At 44.9% G+C, this 21,481-nt stretch overlaps 1 protein-coding gene across 16 annotated transcripts in view; it reads right to left on the reverse strand.

The window, feature by feature from the left end:
- The window catches only part of ROBO2 (roundabout guidance receptor 2), a 1,095,356-nt gene that overhangs the window by 568,566 nt on the left and 505,309 nt on the right, over nucleotides 1-21,481 (reverse strand). The window lies entirely within an intron of this gene.

Below are 21,481 nucleotides of genomic sequence, written 5' to 3' on the forward strand. Positions count from 1 at the left end.
ACCAATAGGAAAAAGGCAATGTGAAGAATCTGCTGGGCAACAAATGACTAAACCAGACTGCCTTTTTCCTTTTGGTAGAATATCTTCCACACCAACAGAGGGCTATGCAGCTGCTGCACTCTCTCTGGGCAACCTGCCTTTGTAGGGCTATCCATGAAAGGTTGCATTCTGGCCTCTGAAGCTGGCCTCACTGGTAACCCCTTTGCCAGAGGGAGCACCAAAGGAAGTAGGCCACAGAGGCTGGCACCCACTCCCATCCGCTTCTCAGAGAGGATGAAACATAGCTACCAGCTTCACAGTCCATCCTCCAAAGCAACCCTTTATGGTCTGGAGATGAGCAATTTATGATGACATGCATGGTGTGACATTCCCCTGGCAAAACCCACGCTAGGCCACTGGCTAGAGTCCATTGCCTTTTGGTATGCAACAGGCTTTACTACTATTTCCATATAACTTCTTGATAGAACAGAAAGGATAACATAGTGGACTTGCTTAAAAAAGGATTTACAAGAAAAATTTCAAGTTATCCTTTCAAGTTTACACAAGATTTACACCAGTCCTTTACCAAGTTTACACCAGTCAAAGAAGAAAGGCCTGCTAAAATCATAATGTTCTGGGAAACTAATTCAGGGAAAACCACTGTGTTTAACAAACTGGATTTGAAACCAGAAACAGGGCTGGGATACATTGATTCAGCTATAAATTATTGGATTTCTCAACTACTGCTCCTGGGCTATCTGGCTTGTGGCGGTATACAACGTAATCATAAAATCACACTAAAATCACAACAATTACAAACCCAACCTCATCCATAATTCAGCAATTCTATCCAATTAACCTAGCTCTAGCCTCAAGGCAGGTATAAATGTCATCATATCTTAGATGTTAAAAGATGCTTGGTAACATCTAGATGTTACAAGATGAAATATTTGGAGTTGGGGCCAATAGATCTTCCTTACCCTGGCCTCAACCAAACACCTGGCAGAAAAGCTCCATCTTTCAGACCCTGTAGAACTGCAATAGCTTTGACAGGGCCCTCAACACTTCTGGGAGCTCATTCTTTCAGGAGCAAAAAAACCCTGCCCTGGTCAAGGCCAGGCATAACTCCCATGGGCCACGGATCACCAACCTACTGGAGCTCGCAGAGCGCAGAGCTCTTTCAGAGGCATAGGGAATTAAGTAATTCCACAGGTACAGGGCCCAGACCACAGATGGACTTAAAAGGTCAAAACTAGGGATGGGCGATTCGGATTCGGAAACACCCGAATCGGCCGAATCGGGGTCGATTTGGGCGTTTCCAAGCCAGAAACGGTCCGAATTGGACCTCTGGCTCCCTCTAGCGGTCCGAATCGCTGAGATTCGGTGATTCGGCCCAAATCGATTCGGCCTGAGTCGGAGGCTTCAGGCAGCCGTTGCCTGAAGCCTCTCTGCTGTCTGGCTGTTTTTTTTTTTACTGTATTTTTTGCCGCCTAAAATGGCGGGGGGGGAGGGGGGGAGTGAGTGGCCAACCAGAATGCCTGTAGCTTTTCAGCTCAGGCATTCTGGCCACTCACAGAAGGGTTTTTATTTTTTAAATCCCCTTGCTTTGTAGCCTGCCCAGGAGGAGGCTACTTAAAGCAAGGGGCTGCTTGCTGGAGCTCACTTTGAGCTCTGGCTGGCTGGCTGGCTGTGGGCTGCTCCTAAGCTCCTGCTTGGTCGAGCAGCCTGCCTGCCTGCCTGCCTGCCTCCTCTCCTGTCCTGACTGGGGTGGACTTCTGGACCTGGCCTGTGTGGAGTCTGCGCTGGAGAAGACAGCAATAGTTTGTTTTAGGGTTTTTTTTCTTCTGCTTTTCTATTTTTCTCTATTGTTCCCTCCCTCTTCTCCCTCTCTCTCTCTCCTCTTTTCAAAAGTTTTTTGCCTTTGGGTTTCTGTGGGTGGGGGCCTGGGGGGGGTTGGGGAATTGTGTTTGCTGTTTTCATTGTGTTGTTAACTGTTTGCTGTTTTGTTTTTTGTAAAAGTATTTTGGGGGTGGGGGTTGGGGCTTATATTTTAAAGTTGCATTGTTTCTGGTTGTTTTTTTTTGGGGGGGGTTGGTTGTTTTGGGTTTTTTTCTACAGGTTTCCTCAGTTGCCACCTTTGGGCTTCGTGCCCTGGGTGGCAGCTGGTTGTTTGATAGGTGTGTAGGTGTTTTTTGGTGGGGGGCTAGTTTTAGTTTAGTTTGTTCTTTAGTTTAGTTTAGTTTGTTAGGTTGTGTTTGTTCTTAGGTTGGTTTAGCTTAGGGCCTTGCAGGGCCAGTTTTTGCCAGCCACCTTTGGGGGAGTGCCCTGGGTGGCTGCTGCTTGTTTGTTGGGAGCTGTTTCTTTGGTAGAGTTAGCTTGTTTGGTTAGGGCCCTGCGGGGCAAGTTTTTCTTGGTGGCCACCCTTGGGGGAGTGCCCTGGGTGGCTGCTGGTTGTTTGCAGAAGCTGTTTGGTTGGCCTAGGCTAGGCTTGGTTTGATTTGGCAGTTTGGGCCTTGCAGGGCCACTTTTGCTTGGTTGCCACCTTTGGGAGAGTGCCCTGGGTGGCTGGCTGCTGGTTGGTGCTTTGGGGATTGTTTGTTTCCTTCCTGGGGGGAATTGCTGCATTCTTCTTGGAGTGTCCAATTAGTGACCCTTTAAATAGGCAGTAAAATCCATAGTGTTAGGAGAAATTATAAAGTGCAAATAATTTTTTAGAATAGATAGTTTCTTTCCTAAGAGCCTCTTGTGGCGCAGAGTGGTAAGGCAGCCGTCTGAAAGCTTTGCCCACAAGGCTGGGAGTTCAATCCCAGCAGCCGGCTCAAGGTTGACTCAGCCTTCCATCCTTCTGAGGTCGGTAAAATGAGTACCCAGCTTGCTGGGGGGTAAACGGTAATGACTGGGGAAGGCACTGGCAAACCACCCCGTATTGAGTCTGCCATGAAAACGCTAGAGGGCGTCACCCCAAGGGTCAGACATGACCCGGTGCTTGCACAGGGGATACCTTTACCTTTACCTTCCTAAGTAGCCAGATAGGATTTTTATAAGACAACAGTGATTTGGGTTTTAGGTTAAAATTGTATTTTCTTCATAGTTAAAAAACATTTAAACCAGCAGGGACTGTGCCTTATTGAAGGCCAGCTTTCCTGGTAGAGACAGGAATTGATTTAGAGGCCAACAGGTTTAGGGGTTCTTCTTAGCAGATCAGGTGGGGGCTTGGTGCACAAATCTGCTCCAGCCTTCCTTCTAGCTAGTAACACTCAGGTAGTTTAAAACACTTTAAAAGTCTAAAAAGGTTTTTTTCCCTAATTTTTCCCTGCTGTAGGTTAGGTAGGGCCAGTTAAACTTAGCTAGGACCAGACAGGTTCCTTTAGTTTAAGAAAAGAGAGAGAGAGAGAGAGAGAGAGAGAGAGAGAACAGGAAAACTCCATAGAAGTTAGGTCAGCTTAGGGTCTAAAAAAACTAAACAGGTAGCTGGTGGGAGGGTTTTATAAGTTTCAAGGTTTCCTTAGAAACAGGTGTTAGGGCAGTTAGTGGTAGGGCCTCAAATTTCCCTGTCTCTTAGATCAGTGGTCCCCAACCTTTCTGAGGTTGGGGACCGGCAGGGCATTGGGGCGCGGCCCCGCATCGCCCCGCATCGGGCCCACGCATCAGGCCGCGCCCCCGCATCGGGCCGCGCCCCCGCATCGGGCCGCGCCCTCGCGCCGTGCCCCCGCATTGGGCCGCGCCCGCGAGCTGCGCCCACGCATCAGGCCGCGCCCACGCATCGGGCCGCGCCCGCACATCGGCTGCGCCCGCATGGGCGCAGCCCGGCCCGGCCCCGATTCCTTCTACCCGCCCTGCCGCAGTGAGAAGCTTCCCGGGCCGCAAGCTTGCAAGCGTCGCGGCCCGCAGGTTGGGGCCCATTGTCTTAGATTACAGACAGTTAGTAGGAAAGGTTTGTCCAAGGGAACATGAGTGGGAAGAAGGAAGGTCAGGCTAGGGGCCCTGGTGGAAAGGCCCTACAGAAAACTAGAGGGGTGGAGGGGAGTGAGAGGGGGAAGGAAACGTCCTTCCCCCCACCTGAGAAGAGGCCTGTCTTGGGTTGACCTTCCACCACTCCGACCTCTGGCCGGAGTGGTGCAATAAAGAGTGTCCGCAAGGGTCTCTTTATTGAGGCGGCTGCCGGAGCGCCCCCTTCTAAGGTGCGGCAGGCAGGGGTCTTTGCTGGCACTTCTGCGGGGCCTGCTGATCAGGCAGCCCCTCGTGCCGCTCCTTTTGCTAGCGAGGCATGGGCGCGTCAGGAGGAGTTGCCTGATCTCTCCCTCGGGGTGAGCCTTGGGAACATGAGTGGCTTGTCCTTCATGTCCCCAGGCATCACCTCGGGGGTGCAGAGAGCCCTGGAGGAGATGGGTGAGGGACTGGCTCGCCAGTCTACTCCCCTTTCTCCTCAAGGATCCAGCAGGCTTCAATTGGGGGGGGAACAGGAGCAGATGGTTGAGGTGGTGCAAGAGGGAGAGAGGGAGGTGGCATCCCCTGCCCCACCATCTCGACCCCTTCCCCCTCTCTCACCTCCTTCTGTCCCCACCTCAGGACACGGTGTGTCCGGCCCGAGCTCCTCACAGGAGGCAGCTCAGAGGACTTCGCAGGCTGCGAGCCAGCCTACATCGTCCAAAGGCTCCAAAGTCTGGAATTACTTCCAGACAGTGAAGGGAACCCACCTAGCAGAGTGCCAGCTCTGTAGGCAGAGGGTTAGTCGTGGAAGGCAGGAGCGCCACTACACGACTAGTGGCCTCATGAACCACCTGAAGAGGCACCACCAGGGCTCCCAAAAGCGTGAGAAAAAAATGATTTCAGCAGGTAAATTGCCAATTTCCTTGTTCTGTAATCATTTTTTTCTCACACTTTTGGGAGCCCATAGGATGGGGACCCCTTGGTCCAATCTTCATGAAACTTGCAGGGGAGCTCTGGGGGGGGGGTCTTCCCTCCATCCCCTGCAAGTTTCAGGAAGATTACACCAGGGGGTCCCATCCTGGGGGCTCCCAAGGAACATTCCCCATAGAAGTCTATGGAGAAACATGTTCAGCCTAGAGAACCTGACGCTCCATTGTAACCAATGGAGCGGATAGGGGCACCCTCTTTGGGAGCCCGTAGCATTGGACCCCTTGGTCCAATCTTCTTGAAACTTTCAGGGGACTCATGGAAGACCCTCCCTGAGATCCCCAAGAAGTTTTAGTGGTGCAACTTGCACCCCCTCCCTCCCAGCTCCCGGGGAAGGCGGGGGAAGGCTTTTCAATGCAAGTCAAGGGAGACATTGACTTGCATTGGCCCCGAAACGTCCGAAACGATTCGGGAGGCTCCAATGCAAGTCAATGGCCTCCATTGACTTGCATTGGCCCCGAATCGGCTCGGACAGCTCCAAATCGATTTGGAGCCTTTCAATGCAAGTCAATGGCCTCCATTGACTTGCATTGGGCCCCGAATCGATTCGGACCGGTCCGAATCGGTCTGAATCGGCCGGTTCGGATCCGAATCGGGCTGATTCGGATCCGAAATGGTCCGAATCGGGGCCTCAATGCACAACCCTAGTCAAAACCAGGAATTCAATTGGAAAGCAATAAAGCTGCCTCAGCACTGGCTAGATATGGGCCTGCCAGGGTATTCCTGGGGGGGACCCTAGCAGCTGCATTCTGTACCAGCTGCAGTTTCTGGGTCGAGGACAAGGGCAGGCCAACATACAATGAGTTACAGAAGTCTAATCTAAAGCTGACCATCACATGGATCACTGTGGCTAGGTGTTCTAGGGCCAGATAGGGCACTAGTAACCTTGCCTGGCACAGATGGAAGGAGGCCAGTTGAACTACCTTTGTGACCTGTACTTGCATAGACAAGGTACAGATATATATGGCCAACAACTAGTGTTACCAACCTTCAGGTGGAATCTGAAGGTCTCACAGAATTATAACTCATTTCCAGACTACAGATATAAGTTCTTCTGGAGCTAATGATGTCTTTGGAGAGTGGACTCTTATCACATGGTATCCTGCTGAAGTCCTAACCCCTCCTAAACCTTGCTTTCCCCAGGTTTCACCCACAAATCTCCATGAATTTTACAAACCACAGACGGCAACTCTACCAATTTTACACTCATACAACAGCATAGACATAAACATTTTTCACTGACTGAAGATTTTGGACAGTTTTAAAGTAAAGAATAAGATTTACAGGGTCCCAGTAGAGAACACATACACAAGCCAGATCACTGTGCTAGCAAAATCAGTATTATCTAATCTGACTGGCAGCCACTCTCTAAGAAAGAGGTGATTCACATCATCTACTACCTGATCCTTTTAACTTGAAATAACTAAGACTGAACCTTGGACATTCTGCATGCCATGCAGATGTTCTGTGTCTAAGCCACAGCCAATGATTCTTGAAAATCTGCCCATCATAGCCCATCCTCTCCCCCTCCTCTGCTGCTTATAACATTTATAAAGACCAACTGTAGCAATGTGTGAAGGATTGCCATTGATACCACAAACAGTTCCCTTAAGGGAAACTTTTCTCAATTGTTTTACCATTGAGAAACCCCTGAAACATTCTTCAGGCTTCAAGAAACAAAAGTGGTGCAATCATGTAGAATAGCTATGTATGCACCCATCCAGGACCCTAGAGAGCCAGTTTGGTGTAGTGGTTAGGAGTGCAGACTTCTAATCTGGCATGCCAGGTTCGATTCTGCGCTCCCTCACATGCAGCCAGCTGGGTGACCTTGGGCTCGCCACGGCACTGATAAAACTGTTCTGACCGAGCAGTGATATCAGCGCTCTCTCAGCCTCACCCACCCCACAGGGTGTCTGTTGTGGGAAGAGGAATGGGAAGGCGACTGTAAGCCGCTTTGAGCCTCCTTCGGGTAGGGAAAAGCGACATATAAGAACCAACTCTTCTTCTTCTTCCCTTTCCCACCCCCTCCAGGCCCATCATTGGCCATTGGGGGGTGGGGGTGGGTAGGCCAGCATGACCATATATGGTCATATCACCTGATAAATGTTTAACAAATCCACATATTCAGGAAACCCTTTCAGAACTGTCACAAAACCCCTGGGTATCACAAACACCTGGTTGAGAAAGCCTGCTTTAGAGTTTGCTGTATAGGATCCTAGGAATACTGAAACTAACTGTACTCTATACTATACTTCAAACTGAATCTAGTTGGGCAATTATTCAGAATACTTCTATGCTGCTTCTTCAGAGAAGCTCAAGCTAGCTTACAAATAAAAAAATCACAGAATATACTAGAATACAGCCCTTAGAGTAAGCTGTAGCAAACAAGGACATCTGACTAACTGACCCAATTAATATCTTCAAAGGGATCAAGCAAGGCTGTGTCTTAGCCCCTATACTTTTTAGCTTCTGTATAAATGATATGATCCAGGTCTTCCAAGATCCTGACTTGCATCCCCCCCCCAATATTAGCTTGTTGTCCGATTCCTATACTGCTTTATGCTGACCATGTAGTTCTTTCAAGAACCCTTATAGCGATTAGGCGAATGGTTAAAAACATGTCCTCTACTGTGAAAAAGAACATCTTGAAATTAACAACCAGAAGACCAGGGTCATGGCATTTGACAAATCTCCAAGATCTAGAATATGGAAGCTAGATAGTCATAAAATTGAACAAGTGACCAAATGTAAATATTTTGGGGTATATGGTCAAGCCTCTGGAGCAAAGAGCTCCATTATTCATACACAGAATTAGATCAGCTAACAACATACTGAAATTCTATCGAACATAGGGCTGATTCTTTATACCAGCAATCCTGAAATTATATTCCGCTAAAACCGTAGCCCAACTCAGTTATGATGCATTTTTGGGTGCTCCGATAACAGACATTATCAACCTTGAAAGAGTCCAGTCTAAATCCCTTTGAGCACTCCTCCAACTTCCATTCTGTATAACTAACTCTATGGTGCATCTGTGTCATAATAGCCTCCCAGTCGGGCCTGGACAATCTGGAAACAGGAATATTAACAGTTCAAGATAAAATCTGCCTGTCAGCAATGGTAATGTGGCTGAAATTAATCCACAATTCACTGGGTATAGTTTATTTAACCCTGAAATACAGCTTCCAATCAGTTTGGACTGAGGTTAAGACTGAAATCCAAAGTCTGGACTTTTCCACACATTTCCTATCTAAATTAGCTTATGATCAAGCTGCATCATTAGTTAAACAGCAGATACAGCACAATCAATGCCAACTAAACCTGAGTAAAGCTCCAACTTTTTTGGTCCCAGTTAAAATGAGATATGTTCTGGCCCCAGCCTCTAATCTGCCTCAGCTAATAATAAATAAAGGGCATTTACCCTTGCAAGATGCTCAGTCTTGTCTTCAGCTCTAGTAGAGGGTCACTATAAGAACACAGTGAGAGTGTCTCACAGTGAGACAGTGTTATAGTGTTAGTGGCCAAATTGAAACAAGAGAGTATACATACATTGTTCCACTGCCCTGCTTATGCAGACATTCGTGGCCATTTGATTAAACCACTACTCAAAAGGTTTCCAGAACATCAGGATGCAGATGGAGCAAAGAGTCTATTAAGCAATGAGAACCCGCAAGCGACAATTCAGCTGGCAGTTTTCGTACTGCCACCATAGAAATCCGATAATCCAAAGTAATATAGTTTTAAGTTTTATTTTAAGATTGGTTTTAAATTGTACTACATTTAATGACCCTACTGTTTTTGGTGCCTTATGATGCTGTTTATATATAACCTGGTCTGAACTACTGTAATAAGGTTTGAAGGACTGACCGAATAAAAATGACAGTATAAAAACCAAGGAGCTGCTTATTTTGTTAAGAAGCAAGTAGCTATGAGACATAAGCAACAGAAAACTATCCATAAAACAACAACATACCATTAAAAAGCTGGTGAGAGAAAATCCCTACTTAAAAGTTGGGCTAAAAATGTGTTTTAGTCTGGAGCCTGAAAGAAAGTAAAGCAAGTCACAGGCAAGTCTCAAGGGACAATGCATTCCAAAAGCAAGGTTCCACCACAGGAAATGTCATCTTTAATCGCCTCCTATCTTATCTCTGAAGGCAGGGGCATGGAGACTCATAAATTAAGTGGCAAACTGGATAGTGTGGGATTGAGGGGGGAAATATGGTCCTTCATATACCCAGGCCCCAAACTGTTTAGAGCCTTAAAGGTTAAGAACCAATACTTCAGCTTGTCCTATGCCTTTGAATAATTTTGATTTGTGCTATGTAATTATTATTTTTTCTTCTTACTAAAATGCTGATCAGCAGCAAAAAATGGCTAGGATATTCTAGTAAGACAATGCATTACTGAGGAAGCCACTGTTGAGTCTTTTATGACAAGGGACTTTCTAGTATAAGAGAATATGTGACAGGAGACACTTCCACAAACATGTTTATGATTTCGTATTTTGAATTTCAGTTTTCCTGGATAACATCTTACTTCAAATAACTGTAAATAATGCCACTTGACAATCAATGAGTAGCATCATGACTCTATCTATACATATATATTATACATATTTTTATCAGACTATATCACCCACAATTTACATCTAGTTGCCACAGCCAGGAACAGATAATTTAAGGGCCTAATATGGGATTATGCGATCGCCATTGTTGTTTTTATCGGTTTTATATTGTATTTTATGGGTTTTATGTTTTAGATACTGTGAGCCGCCATGAGCCAACTCGTCTGAGAGTGGCAGGATAAAAGGCCAATAAATAAATAAATAAATATATAAATGTATAGCAAATGTAAAAATATTGCAAACTTCACCGAACCAATTAGGGGAGGTTTATAAATCTAATAATATTACATTTTCAAGGATCTGCTGCTTAAAAATAAATGATTTGGACAGCAAGACGTTTCCCCCAAATAATACCCCACTTCCTCTTCCACATAAACAGAGTTTCAAAAATTCTGGAAATTTTACATCTCTAGTTGAGTAAGGACTTGCATGGATAAGAGTCAATATGTTTAAACACAATTAAGACAGGTGCTGGATAAGAAAATTGTTGGTGATGATAATGGACATACAGACTGATCTAGGAATTGGTGACTGACTTCAGGATGATGAATATTCCATTTGAAGGTACAGGTTCATAACTAGGGAGTGTTCCTACACCTGATGCTACTGCATAATTTTCAGGTGGCATCTGTAGACAGGAGCATTCTTTTCAGCTGTATGAAATAATACTGTGGATATTTTTGCCAGTTGAAGTTCAGCAAGGGCCTTCTTTGTACAATATCATCCATTTAACTACAAAGATGGTTTTGTAGGTCAGTTCTCTTGCTTTTTTCCCATACAATTGGACAAATGGCATGCATGGTTAATGGTTTCCATTAACTTGTATTTTCCTAGACTTTATTTTCCATTGTCTATTTTTAATCTTTTAGAATAGAAATTCAGAGAGGACATAGTTTGACCACAAAAGCAGGATTTGACCACGAAAGAAGGATTTAAAATAAAATGTTCAAGTGAGGTTTCAGATGAACAGAGGATGAAATCTTCTCATTTTTAGTCATACGAAAAAAGGGTTATATGAAGTCGTTTAGAATAAGAAGGAAAACTGTGAAAAGAATACTAAAGTCCTTCCCACTTCAATTTCAAACAACAACTGGAGTGCTATTATTTAAACCAGAATTTAGGCTGAAAACTGGCAGAACCATTATGAAGGCCTTTCCTACTTATTCCTTCCCCTTGGTAAAAACAGACGGTATTAATCACTCTGTTTTAAAAGCAGTTGACTAGAGCTATTCTTTTAGTCATACATTGTCAGTAATGCAACCACAGTGAATACCTCTCAACACATTTTTTGTTTCTCTGAGTGGACTGTCAACAGCACAGTTCCCCCCGCCCCTCCATTGAATGGCTTACCCAGAAGATGATGAAAAGGAGTACTAACAGTAAAAACAAAAGTTTGGGGAAGAAAAAGGGTGAACAAAATGGACATATTAGAGACAACTCATGATTCATGGCTCATACTGTGCTATTCCTCTCTCCAACTCAATATGCTCTTTGGTTTAACTGCAGGATAAGAAGAGGCCAGACCACTGCACTTCTCCTAGCAACCAATATCAATGAGGGAAAAAGGCATGTTGTCTGCTAAAAGAGGAACAGAAGAATTTGGGGGTCATACAAAGTCAGACACATGTTCTCTTGCATTTGATCCTAAAAAATGGATTGTCAAATGTTCTTCCATAACCGTCAATATCTTTAATCAACGTTTACACTGACAATAATTCTAACCATATTTTTCTTCAAATCAATACTTCACCCTCATTATTATGTTTATTTTAGCCCAAATAATTCTAGCAATATATACATGCACACACAACAGATTTTCAAAGATACAACTTTAAAATTGGCAAGACTACAAATTCCCTGACCTGAATAACCCAGGATACCACAATCCTATCAGATCTCAGAAGCTAAGCAGGGTCAACCCGTGTTAGCATTTGGATGCAAGACCTTAAAGAAATACTGGGTTGCTACAGAGAGGCAGGTAATAGCAAATCATTTCTGATACCAATTCCACACGGGCAGAAAAAAACAGGACAGTAGGGCTAATCCCCGGTGCCACACAACATCTGTGCTGTTCCAGCCCCGCCCAGGGCATGGTGTCGGTTAGGCGCTCTATTGCTCTATAGCACTGGAAGGTAGGAATATACATATTCCCTGGTCTGCTGCAGGGGCCAACAGATGAGGGAAGAGCCTCATCTGTGTAGATGAGGGAAGAGCCAGGCCCTCTATGCCTGGCGCTGCCTCTCCTGCAGTGGCTCAAAGGGGACAAAAAGTCCCCCATTCTACTTTGCAGTGCTTCACAGTACTGTGGTGCCAAACAGGGCATTTTTAAAATTTGCACATTTGCAAATAATCCCCCCCCCCCGGCCGGGCAGTGGAACCATTCCACCCTGGCTGCCTCTGGGAGGAGTCAGTAACCTGGGTTGGACCTGGTCTGCTGCTGAAAAACATCTCCCATGGGGATGCAGGAAACAGCCGAGTATGTCTCTTGCCTTCAAAACCCTACAAGTTGCCATAAATTAGCTGAGAATTAATGGGGAAGGGGAGACTGTACATTGATTGCTTTGAAACTGAATCTGTCACCTGGATTTTTTCTTCCATTGATGATTTTTTAAGAACTCTAATCTAATGTCACACCAGTTATACTTTGCTATTAAAGAAGACAAAAGCGGATAAATATATCACTCAGTCTCAGATACACAAATTGTTTTTAGAAAATGCTGGTCGATGTGAGGGAGTCATAGCTGTATCAATAGTGGAGAAACTGAAAATACAGCATGCTGTATTTCTTCGTTTTATTCTTGAGCTTGATGTCAGATTCCTCTGGAACATCTTTCTCCCAAACTGATCATTAAATATGATACAGAGACGAAGGAAATGAGGTATAATATGGGAAGTGCCTAGTTCAAATTTGGTTTCTGACATGGAAATAGAAAACCTTATCCAAGTTAGATTAGCTTCACTCTTTCCCATCTGGACCATGAACACAAAAACATTGGCCTACCTTTCAAGGTTTTTACAAGGATTACAATCGAATCCTTGTGTGAACAACGGAAGTGCTGTATATTCAATTCTACTTATTTCATACTGTCATTTCTCCATGGAACTTACAGTAGTGCACATGGTCTCCTCCTTCCTTCTGGTGTCCCCCAATTTTGTGAAGTAGGGTAGGCTGAGAAACAGTTACTGACCAAGGTCATCCATTGAGATGGATTGCACAGTAGGATTCTAAACCCCAATGTCCCTAGAAGCACTTCAAGTACTATCCCACATTGGCACTTCAACAAACTGGCTTTCCTATTTAAAAATATGAATTCTTTTTAATACAGAACATCAGTTATTCCCCCAATTTTAATCAGGTACTTGTACACTAACCTAGAGGCTGGGGGGGGGGGGGAGAACAGTTACACATTTATATTTCTATAAAACTCCCTCCCTTCTTTTTGTTGGGATCACTGAGTAAAAGGAGAACAATTTTGGAAGAAAGTCTGTACAGGGTCTGAAAAAAAGGATGACAGCCTCCAGGTGGGACCTAGGGATCCCCCGGAATTACATTACATCCCTAGGCTACATACCTTACTTCCCCTTGAAGTAAGGAGCGAACCAAATGGCATTGTATACCACTGAGGGCCATTCCGCACCAGGATCAATGTTGCAAATTGTTTGCGGAACGAAAAATCGCCATTTTAAATAGTGGAATTCGTCGTTGTGCATACCTGCCTTTGTAGTGGAATCCAGTTGCGTTTCTATCGTTTCCCACAGGGTTCCGGTCTCGGCAAAAATCGCTAGCCAGGAAGCGCTATTGCTGAACTGTGTCCCGCCCCTGGCCGTCAAGCAGCCAATGGGCGGCCGTTATCATGCTCCCAGACAGCCCCTTCCCCTTTAAGGAAGGTTTAAAAAAAACACACACACACCCGTTGCAACGAATCTGCATTGATTTGTTGCAACTGAGAGATCCATCCAGCTAGCAGGTGGTGTTTGAGCTGCCGTTTCATCATTGCCACGCTCCCCCCCCCGAGTGAAAAAAAAATCCCCCCCTCACGGGCATGATTTTCGGCCGAAAACTGTGTGAAAAATAAAGGGAAAATAAACCAGCAAACGGGCTTCTGTGTTGCTTGTGCTTGGTAACTTTAAACAGAGGGACTGCAGCCGGGGAAGCCTCAATGGGTAAATGAAGGCTTGCCGGTGCGTTGATCTCCGCTTGCTCGGAGAAAAAAAATGGTGATCGCTTCGCCGGAAGATCAGAGGAGAGAGCCAGGGGGAGGGACTTTGCAGAAACCACAACAATGGTAATGCACCGAACTTTCCCGCTAGTGTTGCAGGAGTGTAGCGCTTTCCAGAGCGTGAATCCACTTTTTGGGATTTCCCTGAAAGCGCTACAACGAAGCGCTTTTTGCAGATCGGTTTCAGGAGTGTTGCAGATTGTCAACGACGTTGTGCATGAGGGCAAAACTGTAGCGATTTCAATTAGTAACCATTGTGCTATTTTGGACGAATGCGGAACGGCCCTGAGGTTGCTCTCCCTCCCCCCCCTCCCTTCAGGCCTGCTGTGAAGGAAGCCTCTAAAAGCTCCTGACTGAGGGGAGGGAGGCGTTTCAGAGTGCAATGTAAGGGAGTCTCTGGGGGTACTTGTGCTTTACGTTTGAGGGGGGGGAGATTTCCCCTTCTGCCAAAAAGTTGGCTGACTGGGAGGCCACATAAAAGCCCCTTCTCACTTAAAATACTGCTGTAGCCGGACTTGCTGCTGGAAGGAAAATGCAGCCAAGCAACTCTCTGCAGTTTTGAGGCCTACTGTACATTGTTGTTGTGCAGCAAAACTGGATGCTATTGCGAGGGTTCTTTTGCCTCCTGTTTCATCTGTACAACAACCTTGTATAGTAGGCCTCAAGTGTTTCAAATCCACAACAACCTGTGGGGGAAGCCTTACATGTTTCTTCTCCACAAGAACGCTGTCCAAACTTCAAAGCAGCCCTTTCTGCCTGGGATCTTTATTCTCGGCAGATCTTTATTCTCGGCAGATGAGCTGTAATTCCAGGAGGTCTCCAGGACTCACCTGGAGGTTGGTTACCCGTCTTGCAAATATTCCTAGACGTTTGGAGGTGGGAATTCAAAATTGTACCATAACTCAGAATCCAGCCATTTTTGCAGAGCTCATCATTATAATCTAGATATGAGCAGCGATCAAGAGACGATGGTAGAGTCTTGCAGACTGAGATTGGGGGGGAGTACTGGAAGATCTAAATAAATATTTACAGCCTGAAACTGTAAATATTGAACAAGTAAATTGCTGGAATGATATGGGAACTGAAGTGACTTTTCTCAAGCTTGGCTTGGTAAATAAAAAGCCAGTATTTGCCAAGAAAGTCCTATGAGCTCAAAGCTATACGTGGCCCAGAATTTCAAGTGGAGAGGAAAATTGACAATGAGACTTTGGGGGAACCTATGTGATCCACTTTTATTAGGCAATGACTTGGCCTTGTGGACAGCAACAGGGACTGCAGTTGCCTGCAGTAGGCCTCAGGCTTTAGAAGGGCAGCCAAGGGGAGTCTGCGGCCATGTGCATTCCTTTTGAAGAGGTGCATATGAGGGGAAAGAGCTTTCCCTTCAGCCTAATTTCCTGGAGATGAACTCTATTTCCAGGGTATTCTCAGACCCCTCTTCTGACAGACAGGCTGATTCTGTGAAGGTTCAAGGGGATGGCAGGTTGGAGTGGATGAGCGATAGGGTTGTGAGTATCCTGCATAAAGCAGGGGGGTTGACTAGATGACACATGAAATACCTTCCCACTCTATGATTCTATGGAGGTTGGCATTCCTAAACCTCAGTGAGATTCAATACTACACAGTAGACATATGCGCTTTGGCACGCATTGGCCACTTAGGCAGCCATTCATGCTTGAGGCAGCTAGCTCCGCAGCGCGGGGGAAGGGGCGGCGATGTGCCACTTGGTGCATGCACACAAGCGCAAAACTCCATGCCATGGCGCTGGCCACCTCAGGCTTAAATGGCCGACGAAGCGGCCAAAATGTGCTGAAGTGCACAAGCTTACATAGTAACACCTCCAAAGCAACCATTTTTGCCTGGGGAGCTGATCTTTATACTCAGGACATGAGCAGCAAATTCCAGGAGATCTCCAGGTCCCACCTGGAGGCTAGCTGTCCCTGGTCTCAACATATTCCTTGGAACCTGGAAGTGAGCCTCAAATGTGTATAATGCCCCCGCATCCACCTAGCACCCCTGACCTATTTCAGATCAAGAAAACATTGCAGAAAGGAGGTAAGGTTGCCAGATTGGCATAGGTTCATGTTCTGGAATTCCAGACTACCTAGGTGTGAATATACCTGACTAAGGTCAGCTGTTTACAGAGAAATCTCTTCTTAGGGTTGCCATCATCCAAGTGAGGCTCTCTACCCCACCTCCCTAGAATCATAGAATTGGAAGGGGCCATACACGCCATCTAGTCCAACCCCCTGCTCAAGGCAGGATCAGCCCAAAACATCCTAAAGCATCCAAGAAAAGTGTGTATCCAACCTTTGCTTGAAGACTGCCAGTGAGGGGGAGCTCACCACCCCCTAAGGCAGCCTATTCCACTGATGAACTACTCTGAAATTTTTTTTCCTGATATCCTGTGAAATTTTTTTGCCTATATCGTTGTACTTGTAGTTTAAACCCATTACTATTCGTCCTTTCCTCTGCAGCCAATGGTAACAGCATCCTGCCATCCTCCAAATGACAACCTTTCAAATACTTAAAGAGGGCTATCATGTCCCCTCTCAACCTCCTTTTCTCCAGGCTGAACATTCCCAAGTCCCTCAACCTATCTTCATAGGGCTTGGTCCCTTGGCCCCAGATCATTCTCGTCACTCTCCTCTGTACCCTTTCAATTTTATCCACGTCCTTCATGAAGTGAGGCCTCCAGAACTGCACACAGTACTCCAGGTATGGTCTGATACACAATGGGACTATCCCCCATCCAGTAGGCATGCTTTTCATTTTTCTGACCCAGATGCAGAACTTTACACTTATCTTTATTAAATTGCATCTTGTTCTCATTTGCCCATTTTTCCATTGTGTTCAGATCTTGTTGAACTCTGTCTCTATCTTCTGGAGTATTTGCCAGTCCTCCCAATTTGGTGTCATCTGCCAGCTTGAAGAGTACTCCTTCCACCCCCTCATCTAGATCATTAATAAATATGTTAAAAAGTACCGGACCGAGCCCTGAGGTACCCCGCTACTCACCTCCCTCCCGTCTGATGAAACTCCATTGACAACAACTCTTTGAGTGCGTTTCACTAACCCATTCCCAGATTGCAGTCCTTCAATTTATCCATCAGAACATCATGGGGAACCTTATCAAAAGCTTTACTAAAATCCAAGTAAACTATATCAACCGAATTTCCACGATCCAGCAAACCTGTCACTTGGTCAAAAAAGGAAACCAGGTTGGTCTGACAGAACCTGTTGGAGACAAATCCATGCTGACTTCCTTGGATCACCAAATTGTCCTCCAGATGTTTGCAGATCACTCCCTTTATTATCTGCTCCATTATCTTACCCACAACAGAGGTCAGACTCACTGGTATGTAGTTTCCTGGGTCATCCTTCCTCCCTTTTTTGAAGATCGGAATACATGGGGACTCTGTTATGGGGAGAGGAAGGGAAGGCGATTGGAAATTGCTTTGAGACACCTGAGGCCTTATGGGTGACTGCAACCCATTCCCAGTTCTCTCAGACCTCTCAAAGTCCCACATCCCTCACAGGTTGTCTATTGTGGGGTAATGAAGGGAAAAGGTGTTTTTAAACCGCTGTGAGACTCCTTTGGGTAGTAATCAGCAGGGTACAAAAATCCAGTTCCTTTTCTTCTAAGGAACAACAGTGAAAGAAGCATGTGGGCACATAACATTTTATCAACAGATAGAAGGAACAGGGCGGACACCTGTGTACTGTGACTACCCCATGTGGATTATTGCAGGGGGACAATTCGGTGTCTATGTCCTAATTCACACAAGAAGGGAAATGACGTTGTATGCTGAATTGGAAGGAATTGGTTGCCATGTAATCTCCCCCTAAGAAGAGTGTCCTGCCTTCACATATCTGAAGACATGGCTCTGGAAAGCTCATCTGTAACCACTATGCCACAATTCCCAAGGGTCAGTTCTCTCCCACACTCAACCAACATTCCAAACCACAGGTTCTTGACATCTATCTCTCCACACCCGGGCCCCCATTTGTCACCACAACTTTCTACACAACACACACATTCAACTCCATGCCCTTACAGACTAGACAACTCCTCCCCTTCCTCTTCCAACTGCCAAGGTATAGCACCCATTGTATTCAACTTGATACAACAGGATTTGCCCATAGTTCTAAAATAATTCCAGTAAGATACCACAACATTTCAAGGGGTAGTTTTTCTTCCACTGCATCTGTAATTCTTCGCATTGATATATCTTGTGCTAAGAATTCCAGTTTTCCAGCACACAATAAATGCCTCACCCTAAATTTTAAATTATGAGAACTTCAGAAAATTAGATAGAACTATTGTTTGGAGATCCATGGTTACAGGGCAGATGTAGTAGCAAACTGCAAATCATACCTGGTTCTTGACTTTTACAGCCATGAACAGGTAGCTCTAGGACTTCAAAGGCCTGCTTTTATTGTACTAGAACAAGATGGTAGCCGATACATGCAATAAGATATTTTACATTTGAAAGATTAATTTCTTCCATTTTGTTTCTCCTGTAGACAATAACAAATTACTAGTAGCAGGGATAATAGTTATTGTAACCACATCGTCCTTCTGATAATTTATTCTATGACTTATTTTATGTACACTTACAAATATTTTACTGAAAGTTTCATTTAATGCACGGCCACCTCATGAGAAGTAAGGACTCCCTGGAGAAGAGCCTAATGCTGGGAGCAATCGAGGGCAAAAGAAGAAGGGGACGACAGAGAATGAGGTGGCTAGATGGAGTCACTGAAGCAGTAGGCACAAACTTAAATGGACTCCGGGGAATGGTAGAGGACAGGAAGGCCTGGAGGATCATTGGATGGATCATTGTCCATGGGGTCGCAATGGGTCGGACACGACTTTGCACCTAACAACAACACTGCAAACGGAAGCTGCATAAATGTGATTTATTTTAACTGAAACTGTAGCATGAGGTAAACCACTTCTGGAAAAAAGAAGAATTAAATCTGGAATTCTGTATTCACAATCAAAGCTTTGGTTGAAAAGTACATGGAGATGGACAATGAACACAGACACAGGGCACATGTACTTACTGCATAGTTATAGTTCCTTTCATTGTACAAAAAAAAAAAACCCACTGTGTAATGACAACACCTGTCCATAGAGGGAGCTTTACAAATAGCTGAGGAGAAAAGGGAAGTGAAAGGCAAGGGAGAAAGAAAGATACACCCAACTGAATGCTGAATTCAGAGGATAGCTAGAAGAGATAAGAATGCCTTCTTAAATGAACAGTGCAAACAAACAGAAGAAAATAATAGAATAGGGAGGACCAGAGATCTCTTCAAAAAAATTGGAGATATGAAGAGAACATTCCATGCAAATATGGGTATGATAAAGGACCAAAATGGTAGGGACCTACCAGAAGCAGAAGAGATTTTTAAAAGATGGCAAAATTATACAGAGCAACTATGCAAGAGCGAGCTTAACATCCCTGATAATCACGAGGAGGTAGTCACTGACCTGGAGCCAGACATCCTGGAATGTGAAGTCAAATGGGCCTTAGGAAGTCTGAGCAACAATAAAGCTAGTGGAGGTGACAGCATCCCAGTTGAACTATTCAAAATCTTAAAAGCCGATGTAGTAAAAGTGCTACACACAATATACCAGCAAATTTGGAAAACTCAACAGTGGCCACAGGATAGGAAAAGGTCAGTTAACATTCCCATCCCAAAGAAGGGCAATGCCAAAGAATGTTCAAACTACCGCACCATTACACCCATTTCCCATGCTAGCAAAGTTATGCTCAAAATCCTACAAGCTAGGATCCAGCAATATGTGGATCGAGAACTTCCAGAAGTACAAGCAGGATTTCAAAGAGGTAGAGGAACTAGAGATCAGATTGCCAACATATGCTGGATCATGGAGAAAGCTAGGGAGTTCCAGAAGAACATCTACTTCTGCTTCATTGACTATGCTAAAGCATTTGATTGTGGAGAGCACAATAAATTGTGGCAAGTTCTTAAAGAGATGGGAATACCAGAGCATCTTATCTGTCTCTTGAGAAACCTATATGCAGGTCAAGAAGCAACAGTGAGAACCGGGCATGGAATCACTGATTGGTTCAAAATTGAGAAAGGAGTTTGGCAAGGCTGTATACTGTCGCCTTGCCTATTTAACTTGTATGTGGAGCACATCATAAGAAAGGCGGGGTTAGATGAGTCACAAATTGGGATCAAGATTGCAGGGAGAAATGTCAACAACCCCAGATATGCACATGATCCCACTCTAATGGCAGAAAGTGAAGAGGAACTAAAGAGCCTCTTGATGTGGGTGAAGGAGGAGAGTGGAAAAGTTGGCTTGAAACTCAACATCAAGAAAACGAAGGTCATGGCATCCAGCCTCTCAGTTCCGGCAAATAAATGGGGAAGACTTGGAGGTAGTGACAGATTTTATTTTCCTGGGCTCCAGGATCACTGCAGATGGGGATTGCAGCAAAGAAATTAAAAGACGCTTGCTCCTGGGGAGGAAAGCTATGGTAAATCTAGACGGCATCCTAAAAAAGCAGAGACATCTCCCTACCAACAAAAGTGTGTCTAGTCAAGCCCTGACTTCTCCTTAGAAGGCCAGATCCTGAAGATGAAACTCAAATACTTTGGCCACCTCATGAGAAGGAAGGACTCCCTGGAGAAGAGCGTAATGCTGGGAGTGATTGAGAGCAAAAGAAAAGGGTACGACAGAGAATGAGGTGGCTGGCTGGAGTCACTGAAGCAGTTGGTGCAAACTTAAATGGACTTTGAGGAATGGTAGAGGACAGGAAGGTCAAGAGAAGGCCTGGAGGATCATTGTCCATGGGTCGGACACAACTTTGCACCTAACAACAACAAGCTCTGTGGGCAGAATCTGGTGGAATTTATTATTATTATTTAATAGCACTGTGGCTTTAAGAAAGTAGCACTCTCTTAGTAATTACTGAGTTAATAGGCATTCACAACACTATTGCCAGCCTTAAAAAACCTTGCTTTCTGTCAGCAAAAGGGTGTAGCGAAAGACCAAGTCCAGGTTTTTCAGCTTCCCAGTCCACTGCCACTTCCAAACCCCAGTCCATTCAGGCAGGCTTGCAAGCAACCACCTGACAACTTTCTACTAAGCAACAGATGCTACTCAACTTGTCTGGCCCCAATAGCAACCACCCAACACCTTGTGAGACTTGGCCAGACTCAATGGTGGATGCTACACAACCCACTTGAGCAAATTACTACCACACTGTATTTGTTCCTTGGCTAGACTTTTTCCCAGGAAAAGGTTTCCAGAGAGAGGGAAATAAGGAAATCTGTAAGCCAGTTTGGTGTGGTGGCTTGAGTGTCAAGCCATATGCCTACATTAGGAAAGCATCCCCAAACCCCACAATCTAAAATGAATAAATAGTTCATAGTGGCATCTAGGTTTTCAGAGTGAGACAGAGCTGCAGTGTTTGAAACTCCTCAGGTCACAATACTATTCCTTTGAGAACCCTTTGTTTAGTCTATTTTAAGCACCTGATGCAAAGGGAAAACACAAGCACTAACATGTTTGTTACAGCTTCGAATACTTAGCTTCTAGTAACTGTAAATGGTAAACAAGACTTCAAAATCAGCTTTAGAAAAGTCTTCTATAAATGAAGTCTGTTTCTACTTCTTTTTTTTAAAAAACTGAAAAATTCAGAAAACAAAAAAAATAGTACTCAAATTATTAAGAGTTTCCTCATGTAAAACACCTGCAATGCCATTT

The sequence above is a fragment of the Paroedura picta genome, chromosome 6 (genome assembly GCF_049243985.1).
Source record: "Paroedura picta isolate Pp20150507F chromosome 6, Ppicta_v3.0, whole genome shotgun sequence".
Classification (NCBI taxonomy): Eukaryota; Metazoa; Chordata; class Lepidosauria; order Squamata; family Gekkonidae; genus Paroedura; species Paroedura picta.